We start from the raw sequence: 19,763 nt of genomic DNA, 5'->3' as shown, positions 1-19,763 counted from the left end.
AGTTTTGGCCATAGGTTATCCTGTGTTGTTGAATGCCTGTAAAATATATAATTAATGGTGTGTGAGATAGTTTAAGGTGGCAAAAAGAAGCAAAACCTAGGAGAAATGTTGTGACACAGGTTGAGCTATGTTGTGTTCCAATAAGATTCTTTAAGCCAGGTAAAAAGCTGTGTTATGCATTCAGACAAGTATGGGACGAAAGTGCTAGGTGGGATAGTGCATGCTATGCTGCATGAGTATGTCTAATCCATGATTTTGTCTCTGGAACGAAAGAGTGGCCGTGACTGTATGGGCGGCTGTAGGAAGCGTATGATGAACATGCCTGGAATATAAATGAGACAATTGTCGGCAGGGATGTATACCCCCGTCTGGTACATGAAACTGAAATGTGATAAGTGGCCAACCAAGTGAGTTCCCCAGAAATATCATGACCTTATGGATGAGTAGTGGCGTTTGTTGATGATATGACATGTGCCTAGTTGTCTGAGTAACAACGGATTGATGACCCTGACCATGATTTACCCCATGCCACAGCAGCGGCTACAATTGGGAAGTTCTCCCAAAGGGGCTGAGGTGGTGGGAAAATTTCCAAACCTGGATGCCATGGCCAACAGTCTAGGGACATCCTCTGATCGTCATGTTGGAAGTGTGGAAAAAAGGGGAAAGTACTCTGGATGTGAAAGCGTGGTCTTGTGGTATGATTGGCATGGCAAAATTAAGGAACCTGGTAGGGATTGTAGTTCCTTGCAGTTGTAAGTACTAAGCAGGAGGTAGTGATTGATGTAGTTGAGAATGTTCCCTATTTGTCTTGTGGTAACTTGCGTGTATGGATGCCGACTCAAGTCATATGCCCAGTAATGTGATGATTGTGTCTGAGCCTTCTGTTTCTTATGGGGTACTGGGACGCCCAAGTGGTCAACCAGACTAAGCTGCCGTGAGGCTTCTAGTGAAAAATATGTTATCTTTGATCAACAAGAAGTCTTCTAGATAGTGTATGACTGTAAGGCCTTTGGATATGTTATCATAACCAGCACAGAGTATCTGCGAAATATCGATAGTAGGCTAATCTGTAGTTTGAAAGTTGAGCAGGGAAAGGATTGCCCAATTTATGCCATGTAAGTGCCAGTGTGTAGGGTAGATGGTAGCCGTTTACTGCGTTGATGATATTGGTCTTCCTTAATCAAGCTTCAACCCATGCTTGAGTGATAGCTGTAAAGGTAGATCAATGGTGTTGTATAGTAAGAAAACTCCTCGGAGGGTATGAGGGAGTTGAGACTTGGGGTAGCCGAGGTGTGTGGTGCCAATAAGGCTACGGTTAGTCTTTGTTTAAGGGAAGATTCCTTGTGACAATACCAATGTGTTTGTGTTTGGTGCCATGCTGTAAATGGTGGAGATTGGAAGACCCTTCTGCAAATCTTTGCTATGAGTGTGTTTACAGCCAATGGTTTTGTTGTGCTGACTAAGTGAGGGCATGCTATATTCCTTGAAGGTGTGTTTATGATACCTGTATGGGAGCCCTTTGAAGCTCCAGAGCTTTAGTAAATCTACTACAAGTCTGGAAGAGTGATGAGTCAGTAGTGTTGAAAATGCATTAGTGTGTACAGATGGTGAGTACGTTATTTGTAAGTTGTATTGGGACACATGGTTTGTCATGTGCCCTGAACCATTTGAACATATATGCAACAGTCTATATGCAATGCAACTACTCATATCAATGGTCTCTGGTAGTTCAGAGGTGCTGGTACCTGGAGCCTGAGAGTGCTCGTCCATTTGTTTGGGACAAACTCCCTTCCGTATGGGTACCTGCACAAATAAACATCTCTACATATTCCAAAATGCCAACCCAACCAAGGGATGGTCAGTTCCCGATTTACCTGGAATCCCTGGATCTGACCATCACAGATACATCATCATACATATATATGCCTTGCTTACCCAATGTGCTGGGATCATACGTGCAGGGTTAACGTCTTGTGTGTCATAAGAATTGATTGTACCAGGTAACCAAGTTTCGGTTGGTGCTAGTTGTAGAGTAGCGTGAGGCCCAGCCTTGTGAGGGCTGTGGTGACCAACTCGAGATTGCCAGTCTATCATAATTTTTTTTTTTTTTTGGGGGGGGGGGGGCTCATGAGTTTATGAGTGAGGCTAGCATAGCCTGGGTGTCACCTGAGTTGATGTAGCTGGGCCTTCCCCTGCCTTCGTGTTGTCCGTTGATGTATGGAGGAGTTTGAATAACTCTGCTTTCCTTGCTGTAGCAGGGTAGGGGATTTGTCACCTCCTTAGGTCGGTGGTAATGTGTGGGATCGTCCAGGATCTGATTGCTGCTGGACTAGCAACATCTCCTCTGCTTGAAGGTGTATCAATTCTAGCCGGGGTGCTAGGAAGAGGTGATTCTTCACCATCTTTTGGATAAATACTTAAATAACAATAAAGATTGCAATTATTATTTGTACCCAGGGTTCTTGTACTGGCTTGCTAGCTAAGCCGTAAGGCGAAACGATTAGGCTTGGTGTTTTTTTTTTTTTTTTTTTTGGGTGACTGGTGAGGCCCTGCTAGTTGCCAAGTGGCTTGAGAGGCTCTATCTATGCTTGGCGCGAGGGGATTTTGTGTGGCCACTGAATGTTGTGGCAGGATGTTGGCCTCTCGGTGACAGTAACCAGAAAATAGGAAGGGGAGTGACAGGTGAGGCCCTCTCTATGATACAATGCGAGGCGGCTAGCTCATGAGTGGCCCGAGGGGTGTATGCCTCCGACGAGTGAGGCGGGGTGTTGGCCTCGCGGGACCACTAACCGAAGCATAATGCAGAGAAAAAAGGGGGTAATACCTATTGGGCCCTAGAACCCTAATTGCCAGTACACTATTACTATTCCAGGGAAGGTAAGAGATGAAAAACTACGTGAGCAGGTGTATGTACCTGGTAGTATGGTATTGAACCTGACAATCCGTATAGGTTTTTAGTAGTAACTGTAACCTGAATGGATAAAACCGTATGGCATAAGGAAATGTGGCATAGACCAAGCTTATCTTAATACGTACAGTATATGTGAAAAGTAAAGTGCCGTGATGTGTAAATATTAAACATCGTAGCCATACTGGTTAAATATGTATCAATCTTAACCCATTAAGTGCCGTATGTACAAGTGAAAAGGTGGTCTGTCCCCACCGTGTAAGTTGTATGTCCCCTTGCTAGGGGAAAGCCTGTTGTGTGAGCAGCGTGCTGTGAAAAATGTATGTGAACTATATTACCAGTTACGTATATACAGATGTGTCTGCTACTGTGTAATAATATATGTATTTATACCAGATGTTTGATATAGTACTTGCTATGTGAATTGTTGTATGTCTTATTGAATGGCAGGGGTCAGTGAACATGGTGTTGCAAAATGCAAGTGCACTGGAGATCTGCAGAGTGCCCTATAGGTGGCAGTGCAGTTGGATACTGATTGGTATGTGAAATGTTGTTTGTCTGTTGACCTATAGGTGTCAGTGTTTTGGTGTTTGTAAAACCCCATGAAAATTGTCAACGTACTTGACAGACCTGTAGGTGGCAGTGTTGATAGAACCACTGTTGGTCTTGATGTGAAATGTAAATTATTGTGAATAAAACCTGAAGTTGAGCCCGTGCTGGAGTTTAATTTATGGTTATGTTTAAAACAATCTTATGTGTAATTTATATTGGCTGGTAAATTGTATATGCCATGTGAAGACAGTTTTGCTGTTGACCAGTAGGGGTCAGAAATGCTGATTGTATGTTAAAATACCCTTTAACCCCTTAATGACCAAACTTCTGGAATAAAAGGGGATCATTACATGTCACACATGTCATATGTCCTTAAGGGGTTAATCCTACCGTTTGACAGATAGGAGTCAGTATAAAAGCGAAAATGCTGTAGTTAGTTTGTTTGCTTATGAAGTGAAATAAAGTCTGAGAAGCCTGTAGTATACCGATTGACCGGTAGGGGTCAGCATGTAGGCGAAAATGCCATGGTTTATTGTTTTGTACATGAAAAGCAAAAATGTCCTAGAAGCCTGTAGTACACCGAATGACTGATAGGGGTCAGTGTGTAGGTGAAACATGCAGTGGTTTGTTAGTTTGTACATGAAATGCAATAATGTCTGAGAAGCCTGTAGTACACCGAATGACTGATAGGGGTCAGTGTGTAGGTGAAAAATGCAGTGGTTTGTTGGTTTGTACATGAAATGCAATAATGTCTGAGAAGCCTGTAGTACACCGAATAACCGGTAGGGGTCAGTGTGTAGGCGCAAATGCAGTGGTTCGTTGATTTGTACATGAAATGCGATAATGTCTGAGAAGCCTGTAGTACACCGAATGACTGATAGGGGTCAGTGTGTAGGTGAAAAATGCAGTGGTTTGTTGGTTTGTACATGAAATGCAATAATGTCTAGGCAAAAATAATGGGGGTTTAGTTACATTATATGATCATACATTGCATAAGCCTGCCACAACGTCAATGTACCCCATCTTTGGCAGGTCCTACACTAACAGTTTAATGTCTGCTCTTATGAGATTAACCCACTTAATTGGGGAAAAAAAATCCATCTGGGGCTCTCTGCAGGACAAGGTTAAATAGGGCCCTATAAAATCTTTCAACATTGAAGTTGCTGTTTAGTGGATAGGTGAGTGCGCTGGATCTTGTGTGTTGTATAATTTGGCCCCAAGCAGCACCCTCATTTATGCATGTTCAGGTGAGTGGAGCCAACCCCCCCTTGTTTCATATATATATAATTGGGAGTCTAGCCAACTCCTTGGTTTTGCACCCCTCCCTGTCACAGGTGCCTCATCCCAGGGCCCTATTTAGCCTTGTACTGCAGAGAACCCCAGATGGATTTTTTTACCCAAGTAAGTGGGTTAATCTCATAAGAGCAGACATTAGGCTGTTAGTGTAGGACCTGCCAAAGATGGGGAACATTGACGTTGTGGCAGGCTTATGCAATGAATGATCATATAATGTAACTAAACCCCCATTATTTTTGCCTAGATTAGGTGTTTTTAAAAAAAAAAAATCTTTCAACATTGAAGTTGCTGTTTAGTGGATAGGTGAGTGCGCTGGATCTTGTGTATTATATATATATATATATATATATATATATATATATTTGTGCTCAGAATTTATCTAATACGTAATGGAATGTAGAAAGAGAAGCAAAGTTGGTTGAGGTGTGCCGAAACCAACATACGAGTAGGCCTGTAAAAGAGGGCCCACAAAGGTGAATTGTTAATATAGATGGGTGTAGGTGGGTGGGGACAAACAGCTTGCACGACAAAGGTAAGTAGGGGGGTAGGGTTTATGTAGGATCATAACTCCTCCCACAAATTCCGGCCAAATAGCCTTCCAACTTGTGCACGGAATTTATCTAATACGTAATGGAATGTAGAAGGAGAAGCAAAGTTGGTTGAGGTGTGCTGAAACCGACGTACAAGTATGCCTGTAAAAGAGTGCAAACAGAGGATTTAAAGAAAACACACTTTATGCAAGTTAAATACAGCGTGGGTACCGAAAGCTTGTAAGGAGCTTTTACTCTGATTGACGTATATATGTAACTGTGCTGAGGATTAGCCGTGGCCCCATCACTTAGTGATGTAGACTGGGGTGTAAGAGCTTGAAGCTGCTGATGCAGCACTTTGTGACAGAAAGACCAGCGAAGGAAGCCATGATGTATCTCCACCTTAATGGAAGGTTTAGACGTGGAGTAGTGGATTAGGACTGATAGTGTGTGGTTGACCTTGGAGACATAAAGCGGTGTGACAGCATAGGAGGTTTAAGTATGATGCTTGATTTGTAGGTTTGGAGAAAGAGGAAAAAAAAACCAACATATTGTAACTGCAAAAGTCTTGATTCAAGCAAACTCTAATTGTGATATGTACAATATACAAGGCCCTGGCATGAGTGATAGAGTAGTCGTGAAACTGCGTGAAGCGTGCACACCTGTACGTGGTGAAATTGTGTGCTCAGTCCAAGATTAGCTCATGGAATGGTGGTATCTTGGATGGTATGTAGTGGATCGTAGGGAGTGCCTGAAAGAAAACCTTAAATTGAGAGCCTGCAAAGTGTCAGCAGTTGTGTAGTGGACACCAGGAATAAAAATGTAGACTAGAAAGAACTGAGGGGTTGCTACTTGCCAAATCATCCTGCGAATCAGCCACAGTGGCGGCGAGTATGACCGCCCTTGCTAATGAAATCGCAGGCTGCGGAGTTGTCAGAGCAGCATTTAACTGCCTTGCCAGTCCAAAGATGACCCCATGTCACGTTGGAGTAGATCTCTGACAAAGTAGAAGTCTATATAAAGGCCGGCAAGGCATCCATCACAGTGGGCCAGGCATCCCTAACCCGAGGTTGCCTGGTGACAGAGGGACCCTGAGTGTTGTGAAAAGGAGGCTGTGGTGGTGTGAACACTGTTAGGTGTTTGTGAACTTGCTAATTCAACAACAAATTAATGCAGATAGTGGATAGTGAATATTTTTAGGAGCGGCCAGCAGAGGGTTTGTGCGAAGATGTTGAATACTTAGGGCTGCTCCTAGAGCCAAACGTAGACAAGGTGCCATTGTGGAGGGTGAATAGGTAGTAGATTAACCCCTTAAGGACCAAACTTCTGGAATAAAAGGGGATCATGACATAACACACATGTCCTTAAGGGGTTAAAGGCGTTGGATAAGTCTTTACTACTTGCTGAAGTGATAGCTTGTATGGCATGGTCGATTTGCGTAGTGCAGTGAGAACTCCTTAACGGGAATGAGGAGTTTTTATGCTGGGAATGGAAGTAGAGTGCGGTGCGGAAGGGGACTATGATCAGACGTATAAAAGGGTATTGTGAATGGCTACCTCGATTGGAATGCAATGCCAAGATGAGAAGTGTGAGGACTGGAAAAGAGGTGATCGTAAAACCAGCGTATGATTGCTGTGGACAGAAGGTGGTCCACCGTAAGAGGGTCAATGGATGTAGATAATAGGTTGGGGCATATGAGTGTACCTGTGGGAATGGCGATAAGGCCCATGTGATTGGAACAGAGTGGGCCGGTGAGACGTATAGAGTAGTGATAGCGGATGGTGGGGGACGTGGGAGGGAAATGAGGGGTAAGTCAGACTGTATGACCGAGATCGCCAGGTGAGGGCCTGCCGGGCTTAATGAGACACCTGGTGTGGCTATAGCCGATTCCACTTATCAGCCTGTTGATCGTTTGGAGGCTGTCTGGGATCGCGACCGGGGTCTCCTGATTGGAATCAGGATGAGGAGTAAGCTGATGGCCCTTGTGAACTAGAGCCGGGCCTGGGGATGTTGGCCTGAGCTATCGTGAGCCTGTGTAGTCCTGCCTTACTGGTAGTGGCTGGAGATGGGATACCCCTGTGACTGAGCTCTGCTGACATTTTTGGAATGTACCAGTATCCCAGGTAACTTAGGGTAGAAGGGGTGAGGGATTCCTTTGGAGACCCAGGCCTGACTGGCATGCTGGGTATTTTGTCCAACAGCAGACTGATTATTGGCATGGATTCTCGTGACATTCTGAAAAAGAAATAATGATTTGGATAAGTAATGTGTCTTAGAGGTGTGGATGAGACCTTCGGAGAACTGGCTTTCTAGCTAGTGCCGAAGCGAAAAAATGTTCTAGAACCAAGTGACAGGTGAGGCCCTGCTAGTGCCAAGTGGTGGAGAGAGGCTTTACCTATGATTTGGGCCGAGGGAATTTTGTGGCCACTTGAACGTGGTGGCAGGGTGTTGGTCTCTCGGTGACCGTAAGAGATTCAAAACGTGTGGTCGTGACTTGGGAAGCCCTAACTGTAGCCCTAAAGAAGGGCGAGCGAGGTAGCTAACTATGATTTGGTCCTGGGGATGAACCTCCGTGTATGAGGTGGGGGTGTAGACCTCGCGGGACTGTAGTGTTACTTAGGATAGCTAAGGCCAGCGCCTAACCCTCAATGCCAGTTCTCTAGCCTGATGGGGTTTGTCTCTTAGAATGGTGTGATATAACGTATGTCGATACTTAACCTTGAGTGTTTGTCCTCTTTCTTTGGGCAATGCACAGGAAGATTACAATATAGTCTTGCTTCTGCAGGGAACGGGCCCAGTCCGGGAAACCTTAGGGGAAAAATATGCTAGTGGGCCTGAGGCGTGCCACTAGTATAATGAGTGTAAAAATGTTGAACGTATGGGTAGGTGTAGTATAGGCTTTGTTGGATTAGGCGCTCACTATATGGTCTAGGATTATATGGCAGCAGTAACCAATACAAGGAACCCCAACCTTGTAGTGAATAGATGTAAGAAAAAAGGGGAAGGAAACCGCGCCCTCAATATATGTATGGGTAGGTGTGTATCAGAGATACTGTAAGGTAAGAACTTGGGTAAGCTGAGGGACCTGAACGTAGGTCCGTAAATTAGAGACAAGCCCCTGGGTTCCCACAAATGTGAATATTTTTCAATGAAATGAAGGCGAAGTGAGGCCTTAAGAAGAAACGTAAACGTAGTGAGTAAGATTACCGATACCTGATACTGTAATGCAGGGAACCAGGTAGCCTGTATGTTGTCGATGGCGTAGGACTTGTAGTTCTAAGTAATGATATGTAGAACTGAATGACAAAAACATGTACCATTAAATATGGTAGTAATACGGTGGATTATGATAATGAGATTGTTGTTGACATTTGTGAGGAATCTTAGAACAGGTACGTTTTGAAGTTTAGAACCCACTTTGGGAGGTAGGGGGCTGTATGAGACCTGGAGGCTGAATGAGGCCTCAAGGGAAAACATAAAATGGTAAACCTTCTTACCTGTTACAGAAATGTGGGATACTAGGAACCTCTTCTTGGAGCTTTGCTTGAAGAAAAGTATAAGTAGAAGCAAGGTGGTGTAGGTTTGTGTGATTGATGAAATAATCGCAGTGAGGAAACACAAATCTGGCCCGTTTGAAGTTTAGAACCCACTTTGGGAGGTGGGGAGGCTGAATGAGGCCGTGGAGGCTGAATGAGGCCTCGAGGGAAAAGAGAACTGGTAAACCTTCTTACCTGATACAGTAAAAAACCTAAAAAAACATATGCAGACTAAGTGTAAGGAACCAGTATATAAGGACTTTTAAGGAACAGAGGTTTTTTTTAAATCTTGCTAATGGTCTGTAATGAGCCTGGTGAAAAAGGACCGTAAGGCTTAACCTATGAGCAGAGACCGTAGTTGCGTAGAAGACTAATACATAAGGGAAAGTACAATAGACTAAGTCTCAGCATGGTATGATAATGCCTGGAGGTGTACATTATAACTTAACTTATAAGAGAAAGTGGACCAGCTGTGCCTTTAAGAAGATTTACCCTGTAAAAGATAGGTGTCCCATAATTATGTGACCATAGCGGAAAATTAGAAACACATATTATTTAACCAGTGGTGACTTTAACCAGTGGCGAGTGCTTAGATACATGAAAGCATAACTATACTATTACAGTAGATTAGTGAATTTAAACACTGTAGCCTCTTGTGTTCGGTAAACGAATGAACAGGAGAACTGTAACGAGAAAGAACTCCTGCATTCGGCTAAATGGAGCATACAAAACAGATTTTTTTAAATGAAAGCCAATTGTACCTGTGGTCGGATGAACGAACAAACGAATGAACGGATGAAATAGTCGAACGTAAATTTGTTTACTGCGGTCGGTAGTTAGCTTATACGAAAATAAACGAGAGGAGTGTGTACTGCGGTCGGCTGTTAGCGGCAACGAACGCAGAAGTACACGAATGATGTAAAATCACGAATGGGTAAGTAATAAAGGGAGCCTATCCCCATGTTTTTAGGCCCGAACGTGGGAAATAGCCGAATGCTATTTCCCATGTGTATGCTTACGTGGACGTGACTGGAAACCGGGTAGCAAGTGGCGGAGTCGGGTAGAAGCCGGTGGACGGGCACGGAAGACGGAGGCAGGAGCTGCTGGCAACGGACTGCTTGCTGGAGACAGCTTGAGACAGGACTTGGCAGGAATGAAGAGCCGGAAGTGCAGGTAACTATGGAGATGACAAACAGCTTGGACGACAAAGGTAAGTAGGGGGGGTAGGGTTTATATAGGATTGTAACTCCTCCCACAAATTCAGGCCAAATGGACTTCCAACATATATATATATATATATATATATATATATTTAATGGAAAACAGAAATGGTAGCACTCACGGTCTTCAGTTTAAAAAGTCTTCTTTATTATGCAAGAGTTAAAACATGGGTTCCAGGATCAACGTTTCAGTCCTCTCTCACGACTTTTATCAGGATCATATTGATCCTGATGAAAGTCCTGAGAGAGGACTGAAACGTTGATCCTGGAACCCATGTTTTAACTCTTGCATAGTAAAGAAGACTTTTTAAACTGAAGACCGTGAGTGCTACCATTTCTGTTTTCCTATATATATATATATATATATATATATATATATATTGATCCTGATAAAAAGTCCTGAGAGAGGACTGAAACGTTGATCCTGGAACCCATGTTTTAACTTTTGCATAGTAAAGAAGACTTTTGAAACTGAAGACCGTGAGTGCTACCATTTCTGTTTTCCATTGGATATTGAAAGCCCCAGGCTGAGCACCCGGCAAAGATTTATTATATTTATAGCCTGTGTGCAAGGATTCTTCGTTGATATATATATATATATATATATATATATATAGTATTTTTACATGAATAAGTCATATCCTTAATTACTATTTGAGGGACTTGCCTGACAACCCAGGCAGAAAGTCTATAGAATATGGTTCGCAAGCCCTATATTTAACCCTGTAACTTTCCAAGAAACCATAAAACCTGTACATAGGGGGGTACTGTTTTATTTGGGAGACTTCGCTGAACACAAATAATAGTGTTTCAGAACCGTTAAACATATCACAACAATGATATTGTCCGTGAATTTGCAGGTTTTTGCATTTTTCACACACAAACAGCATTTTCACTGACGATATAATTGTTGTGATAAGCTGTAATGTTTCAAAACACTAATATTTGTGTTCAGCGAAATCTCTCAAGTATAACAGTACCCACCATGTACAGGTTTTATGGTGTTCAAAAGTTACAGAGTGTAATATAAGACTTGCATTTCCATTTTTTCACATTAAAATTCGACCAGGATTGGTTATGTTGCCTTTGAGAACACATAGTAGCCAGGAATGAGAATTACCCCCATGATGGCATACCATTTTCAAAAGTAGACAACCCAAGGTATTGCAAATTGGGTATGTTCAGTCTTTTTTAGTAGCCACTTAGTCACAAACACTGACCAAAATTAGTGTTCAAATTTGTTTTTTGCATTTTTCACACACATACAAAATAGAATGCTAACTTTTGCTATTTATTCATATGGAGAGGTAAGGCCTGGGTTTTAGATTCATTGAGTTTATAATAGGACACCTCTCCATACTGCAACAAAATATCTTGAAGACGGGACAAGGATTGTTTCAGGTTTTTAAGCGTAAGAACGACATCGATGGCAAAAAGGCCAATTTTGTGTATAGATCCCTTAATATCAATGCCTTCGATGTCTGGGGTCAGTCTACTTAATTTGGCCAAGGGTTCCATTGCTAGTACAAAGAGAACCGGGGATAAAGGATAGCCCTGACGTTTCTTATTGGTAAGGGAAAAGGCTCTCGATTGGAAACCCGAGGCCGAAACATGAGCCGTAGGACCACTATAGAGTGCTTTTTTATCGCGTCAATGAAGGGCGAAGGTATATCAAACTTTTTTAATGTGCTCCATAGGTAACCCCAGTGTACTCTGTCAAACACCTTCTCTGCATCCAATGAGAGGATCAGAGAAGGCGTTTTTGTCGAATTGATGTTTTGAATTAAGTTTATAAATCTTCTTGTGCCGTCGGGAGTTTGTCTGCCCTGAGCAAAACCCACTTGATCGTTGTTAATCAGTAGAGGTAACAGTTTGGCTAATCTATTGGCTAGTTTTTTAGAGTATAGTTTTGAATCATTGTTAATCAGGGAAATAGGCCTAAAATTGGAACATCTATTGGGAGCTTTTCCGGGCTTTGGCAATGTGACGATTTGTGCACACAAGAACTCCCCCGGCATCTTCCCTCCGTATTTATAGGAGTTAAACAATTTGGTCATATGGGGGATTAACATTTCTGGAAAGGTCTTGTAATAGAAAATAGTGAATCCATCCGGACCAGGGGCCTTTCCAGATGGCATAAGTTTAATTGCCTCGGCTATCTCAGCTTCAGTAATATCACACTCTTTTTTAAGCTGTCAGGAGATAGTTGAGGCAATATCACCTTATCTAAAAAAAATATTAATTGTTGTCTCTGTTGGCTGGGTGAGTGTCGAATCCAATTCCGGGTTATAAAGTTGTTGTGCCTAATCATTAAATTCATGAAGCACCAATATCCAAAAAGTAATAATCAATACCTAATAAGGTTTTACAGTGATATTGGCGGGCACACAACCCAGTTCGGATAGAGTACATTGAGTTATAGGAAAGATAAATCACACAGAGACCAAGTTGAATATAAGAATTCACACTACACTTTATTATCCACAAAGGGATCTAAGCAAAGTAAGTTTTACTCTCATTTAAGTAGTTGCATGCATTTACTTCAAACAGCTTAGTATCTAGATATATCAGCTTAAGTATACATCACCATAAGAGAAGCTTGGTTGTCTCCTTGCCACACATGACTGGGGAGAACTCAGGCAGTCACTCGGAGAGATCCTCTCTTTTGGGAACAGCAGAAACCAGTAACACGCGTCCGCATTACAGGTGGGTAGTTCTCCAAGTGAGCGCAAGATTCCCTTAGTCTTATATACCTGTCTTCAAGGACAGACAGTAGTTCCTTATCAGTGCAGCCCAGCAAAAGACCTTGATACAAGCAGCTGGATGGGCCTGGCAGTTGGCCAGACTGTTCAGGACCACCAGAACTTATGCCAAGTCTTGTGCGGTTAATTATCGCTTGTCTACAAGCTTTCTTTGTACTGTTCTAGAGATGGCAACATAAGTTTTTGATGGCAACATAAGTTTCTCAAACTGCTGAAATGCAGTGTCAGCTTATAGTGCTGTGTCAGCTTGGTAAACAGGTGTAGTGCTATGTCAGCTCTTAATAGCTGTGGCATAAGGCCTTCAAGCCTGCATCTAGTAACTGTGCCCTTCAAGCCTGCATATAGTAATATGTGCTATGTGTGCTTATATGCTTACTGGTGCCATCTTAACTATCTATAAATGTTTGAGTTGCTCAATAGTGATCAATCAATCATACTTAATTAATATGAAATATTATTATCACAAGTTCATTATAATAATTTGCAAATTGGTCACTAATTTTGGTTGGATGGAATATTTTGTTTCCCTGGTCGTCTAATAAATACGCTATTTTTGATTGGGCATTCACTTCCAGTCACTAGTTTTAAATGTTTCTCAGACATGCCACCAACTGTCAGATGGCAGGAGGGGCATTTGGAGGTGCGTTATATTCCATAGCAGTTATATGGGGTTTTCTATTGACACCCATAGGATTTAGATTTACTATTTTATTACATTTTTTATGTATTTTTTTTAACTTTTTTTTTTTTTTTTTTTTTTTTTTAGCCCTTGTGCTGCAGATGGCTTTAACTATTTGCCTGCTGGCTGGTAGTGCAACCAGTGGGCAAATAATTCAGATTTTTTTTTTTTTTTTAATCTGGGCCTGGAGTTGAAGCCTCCAGACATGGATTAAAATCAAGACAAAATTAAGAACCTGATTTACAAAAGGTGGACATTGTTGAATTCAATCAAATATATCTGCAGTCAGTCAAAAAGGATTTTGCAGTCAGGTGATTTTACCCCTTTCGATTCTGGGCCATTCGGACTTTAATAATAACCATGTTAAAGTCTCTAATAAAGTCTGTAAACTGGTCTAAGTCTCTAATTAAACTATCTTAAAGTGTGGATTGATGTGAACATAACAATTGGCATTTTGTCTTATCCCAGATCTCTTTTCCCATTTTCTCACCATGCTTAGAGATATATGTACAAAGAAATGGTTAACATTCTTACGATTTGCTTTTCTCTTTTATAGAAACAAAAGTAAAAAATACAGTGCATTTAGTAAGGAGGGAAAACATTGAATTCGTGAGATGATCCCTATTTAAACATATATCTGAGCCTCCAAGCTTCTGGTTGCAGTACTCATGTGGCCAAAGTCATAAAATTTAATTTACTCACTATTTCTGTATTGCAACTATTGTTTTACACATCAAAACTTTTTTCTATATTGATGTAGATCACTCACTGTGTCAGCTTAATTAGCTATCAGGCTGTGTCTTGTCTTAATTGATCTATAGATGCAAGGACACACGGTTTTACATCATTGTAGTACATCAATAATGATTGATAATGTTCAGTTAACCTATCCTATTTACACGTAAACCACCAAAAAAGTAAATATGATTATTCTGCCACATATAAAATACATTAATTACTAAAAAAAATACCCAGAAACTTAGGAATGGAAAATATTACTTGTAATCATACTTTGCAGTCTCCATTTGTTAAGGATTGTGGTCCAGGGGATGAAGTGTGAGGTACGAGGACAAGAAATGTTGGGATATACTAGAAAATCTGATTGTGTCCAAATTAAGCTTCAGTCTGATAAACAAAAGGGAGTGAAAAGAATGTGTCCAAGAGGGAATTATGATTTTGTGAAGAAAGCAAAGAGTTACTCCAACCACCATGACCACTTCAGTGATTTAAAGTGGTCATTGTAATAGAAGTCTGTATGTGCAGTATTACTGGTTGAAACACTGCACATGCAGAGCAATCTTCACATTTATGCAAGGGCTAGTTAAACTCCTGGCATGTGTGATTGAGGCATAACATCTTACAATTATAGGAAGTCTGATCAAATACAAATATATTATTTTGCTAAGGATTTTTAGTGAAGTTTTTAAAAAAAAGAATGATTGTTTTGAGAAGTAGACTTTGAGAAAAAAAAAATAAGGGACTATAAAATGAACAGGGCCGGACTAGGGATACAAAGCAGCCCTGGAACAAAAATCGATGCCAGCCCCATATGTAATTGTGCCATGTGTGTGTGTGTATATATGTGGATAGATATATAGATAGATAGATAGAAAAATTATGTTTTTATAAATGACTCATTCATCTGGGGTTTCAAGACATAGTCATATTTGAAATTGGATAATAATTTATCACTGACACAAGCACACAAGCTCGATGATACACAGGCTCAAAGACAGACAATTGTATTCATACACAAGCTCCCTGACATAAAAACACAAGCTCACTGATACCCACATATAGTCTCACTATCAGACAATCTTACTGACAAACACAGACAAGCTTAGTGGTACACACACACACTTAGTACAGAAAAACTCTGACACACGTAAGCTTACTACAGAGAAACACACTTGTATACAAACAGAAGCTTATTACAGACAAGCTTACTGTCACACACACAAGTGCTCACTATAGACAAGCTTACTGTAACACACACTCACTACAGATAAGCTCACTGACACACATACATTCTTACTAAAGATAAACTAACTGACACAAATAACACATATGCTCACTACAGACAAGCTCACACTGACACACATGCACACTACAGACAAACTCACTGACTTGCATACAAAAAAACAACTCCCATTACTCCTGGGTAACAGCAACAACCATAGTACACATCAGCCCCAATACATACAGTAAAAACCAAAGAAAAAAGTTACCTGCACTTTTCCAAAATCCCTATGCATATTTAAACAAATGGAGGTTATTTAGTTTCTCCAATGGCCACGAGAGAGTTTAACCCACCTGCCATGTCAAGGCAAACCTTACACACACATGCTCACTACAGACAGTGTCACTGACACACACATGCTCACTACAGACAATCTCACTGACAAATGCTCATTACAGAGATGTTCACTGACACACATGCTCACTGCAGATGAGCTCACTGACACACATACACATGCTTATTACAGACAAGCTCACGGACACACATAATCACTACTGACTAGCTCATTAAAACACATACATGTGCTCACCACAGACAATCTCACTGACACACACATGCTAACTACATACAAGCTCACTGTCACACACACAAGCTCACTTCAGACAAGCTCACTAACACATACACATGCTCACTACAGACCATCTCACTGACACACATGCACATGATTACTACAGACAAGCTCGCTGACACACACATGCTCACTACAAAAAAATCTCACTGACACACAAACATGCTCACTACAGAAAATATCACTGACACACACATGCTCACTACAGACAATCTCACTGACACACACACACACATGCTCATTACAGACAAGCTCACTAACACATACACATGATCACTAAAGACATTCTCACTGACACACATACACATGCTCACTACAGACAAGCTCACTGACACATACACATGCTCACTACAGGCAAGCTCAGTGACAAACATATGATTATACAAAAACTCCACGGGAAAAAAATCTACGAAAAAATTAAATGATATGAATATTATTTATGCTTACATTTTTCATAGTTTTTTTTCCGTAGATTTTGTATAATCATATTTTTATTATCTCTATGGAATATATTTATGCTATATATATGTATAGCAACACACATGTCCAAGCTACAAGGGTCTTCATAATATAATATGTCGACAAATTCAAGTAGTCTGTAATAGGCATTGAATGGAGAACTTTCCACATAAATGGGGCTATGACCCTAATTTCAGCCAGTTTAGCATAAATAAGATTAACCTCTTGATGGCTTGGATATGTATGATTTTAATAATGTATATTTTGATATATTGTAATGTTTTTATTTAGGAGAACACGCAGTCTATATTTCCTCACTTATATGATAGTAATATATATAAGTAACTATGCAATTCACTTAGCACTTTATCTTTGATGGCACTTTTTATTTTAAGCACTTTATTAATTACAAGAACTTTTTTGAAAGTAGCACTTTAATGGTATATCACCAGAGTTATAGGCACACTCACATTACTTCAAATATAATTACACATGAAAGCTTAAATAGCTTTATTACCTACTATACCAAGTATCCTTAAGTAAGGTCCTTCTGATTAAGTAAAAGTTCTTAAGATGTGTTCTTTTTTCTGTTTGCTTTTGTGCTTTATGGCATCTACACCATATTCACCCATCTCTGTAACACCCTTTATGACAGCCTCTGTTTATTGGCACACACTTTATAATAAATGGTTCTTAGTGCGAAGACACTATTCACCCTTATAACTTGCACGGCACTTTATTATTGTTATTTCAGGTAACCAGTTACCAGTCATGGCTTGCAACATTTCTATGCCAATGCGCACGCCGTCATCACGCATTCACGCCGCACATCATTTGTAGGGGTGGAGCCTATTCACACATGCGCACAGTTTCCGGTGAAATGCAGATGGACATGAACTGCACCTGGGGTGAGTCTATTTTCTAATCTATATCTCCTATATATAATGATTTTATATATATGTATTTTATTGATCCTGATGGAAGTCCTGGAAAAGGACTGAAACGTTGTTAGTTTATTGAAGACCGCGAGTGACGCCATTCCTCTCGTTGTGTATGTGTGTATATATATATATATATATATATATATATATATATATATATATATATAAAACCAAGAGGGATGTACTCACCTGAACATGCATACTTATAAGGGTGCTACTGGGGCCAATTCATACAACATAAATTATCCGGTGCACTCACTGATTCACTAAACAGGACTTTCATAGATTACAGAATGCAATAGTTGTATTTAAAAACACCTAACCTAGGCAAAAATAATTTGCCCTACTTCCTGTCACAGCTCCCTCAATCCAGTGCATTATTTAACCTTGCACTGCAGAGTCTCCGGAAGGAGCAATTTGCAAATATTTAAATTCATCTCATAAGATTAACATTCTGTAAACTCTGAAATTGCTTTGAGTGAGTATGCTAGATCTTGTATGAAATATAAGATATATGATATAGTGCTATCTATCTATCTATCCTAAATACTAACTGCAGCACTGCACTTAATACCCAAGAGGCTTTAAATCTCTATTTACAAATATATCTATATAAAATAATAGTCCACAAAACAAGATGAGGGAGGGAAACATGAATAGTTCAAAAACAGAACATCTAACTAACTAATAACCCTCTTTTATTAGCTATTGTACCCTCCCTGTTTCAAGTCTGATGCTTTTATTATCTAATATATTATAGATGTTGTTACTTGTATACGTGTATGCATATAGAAATCTAAAACAGATCCAAAGGGGTAAAAAGATAATATTTTCTAATCTAATATGAATGTATATGTATGAATTTTCGAGATGGGACAGGCAATTGTGACAGCTTTATAAGTCTGCAATAACCTTGTTCTGTATCAAGATGTCACTGCAGTCCCTGTAATGAATAGAGTGGGTTAGAACTATGTTGTCTCACTTGTAATTAGAACACATCCCTCCTTAGCTGACACAGTTCTTTCCAAGGCAGCTGCATGTTTTTTAAAAGGAAACACAACATATATGAGTTGCAATATGTGTCTGCTGTAAAGCTACTTGGATCTAATAAGATTCTGATAAGGTTAATTTTATTAGTCACATAATGGCAACTTCCTAATTTCATGCTATAAATATAACACATTTACTGACAAATTACAAATAAATAAGCAAAAAAAAAAAAAAAGTCACCTCTGCCTAAACCTTACAAAGCGGAGAATTGTTAGGGTAAACTAGACATGGCTCTTAGACTTAGTTAACCATTCTATTAAGGGTTAATATAACTTCCCTAAACAAAACAAAACAATGCAAGTCCATACAATATTTAAAGAGAACCAAAACAAAATTAGCTTAATGAATCAGTTCTGTTGATTAGATTAGAGTCTTACTGCTCACGTGTCTGCCATTTTGGAGTTAAATTACTTTTTGTTTCTGTTTATGCAGCCCTTGTCAAAACTTCCCAGGCTGTGACTCACACAGTCTGCATGATTTTTTTTTTCATTTTCAATCAGATGTTAAATTGTTTTAGAGGTTTTTATCTCCTGAGTGCAAATTGACCTTTAATCACAAACAGGAGGCTCCTGCAAGGTCTAATAGGCTATTAACAGGGCACGGAATAAGAAATTCTAAATCAAACAAAAAGTTCAATAGAGGAAGTTTAAACATTAGATGTCTCTTTACAGGAAGTGTTTAGGAGAGTGTAACTAGTTCTTTTTAAACAAAGAGTTGTGCAGTGAGACTGCAGGGGCATGATCTATACAGTAAAGTTGTTTCATTAAGATACAGTTATTTTGGTAGCTATAATATCCCTGTAAGTTTAGCTTTGGTAGATGATTGTGTTCTAGTGGAACATACACATACAATTTCAGATGCTTCCCAAATAAAATCATGGCCTGGCAGTTCACATTTGATATATTTTCTCTTTAACCCCTTAAGGACCAAACTTCTGGAATAAAAGGGAATCATGACATGTCACACATGTCATGTGTCCTTAAGAGGTTAAATACGAGTTATACTTATTCTTTGTTTCAGGGAGAGGTTATGAAACGCAACACATGAAAAGCATGCATATATTTTTTTTAGAAAGTAACCCTAAGTTTAAGGAGAACTGGCACTATGATGGATATGGCATATGCCACTATTGCAATGTCAGGATTCTGACCTTCGCCTGGCATATTCTAAGTTATGGAGTGGTACTTTAGCAATGCTAGAATACATCCTCTGGTGAATATCATTCTATAAAAAATGTTAGGT

Source organism: Pelobates fuscus, chromosome 2, assembly GCF_036172605.1.
Source record: "Pelobates fuscus isolate aPelFus1 chromosome 2, aPelFus1.pri, whole genome shotgun sequence".
Lineage (NCBI taxonomy): Eukaryota > Metazoa > Chordata > Amphibia > Anura > Pelobatidae > Pelobates > Pelobates fuscus.
Note: the sequence above shows the minus strand (reverse complement) of the source record.